The sequence below is a fragment of the Pteropus vampyrus genome, unplaced genomic scaffold (assembly GCF_000151845.1).
Source record: "Pteropus vampyrus isolate Shadow unplaced genomic scaffold, Pvam_2.0 Scaffold10853, whole genome shotgun sequence".
Classification (NCBI taxonomy): domain Eukaryota; kingdom Metazoa; phylum Chordata; class Mammalia; order Chiroptera; family Pteropodidae; genus Pteropus; species Pteropus vampyrus.
This window is the reverse complement of record NW_011899634.1, coordinates 1-375: the sequence shown is the minus strand read 5'-3', so window position 1 is coordinate 375 and position 375 is coordinate 1.

Here is a 375-nt window from a genome sequence, read left to right as displayed (position 1 = left end):
CTGGAAGAGAAGGGCCGGCCTCCTCTCTGTCCCCATCCCTTCTGGCAGCAGTCGGCCTTTCCAAACGCTCAGCTGCCTCAACCTCAGGCAGGCACGCTGGGGCAGTGCAGGCAGAGTAGCCAGAGAAGGCACACTCCTGGAAGAGAAGGGCCGGCCTCCTCTCTGTCCCCATCCCTGTCCCTTCTGGCAGCAGTCGGCCTTTCCAAACGCTCAGCTGCCTCAACCTCAGGCAGGCACACCAGGGAGGCCCTGAGAGACACAGCGCACCTCACTGCTGTGCGTGCCCTGCCCTGTGCTCTGGACCTGGCAGCTGGGCCAACAGAGACCCTGGGCTTCCACTGGAAGAGGTGGGGTATGGTCACTTTGCTCCAGGTT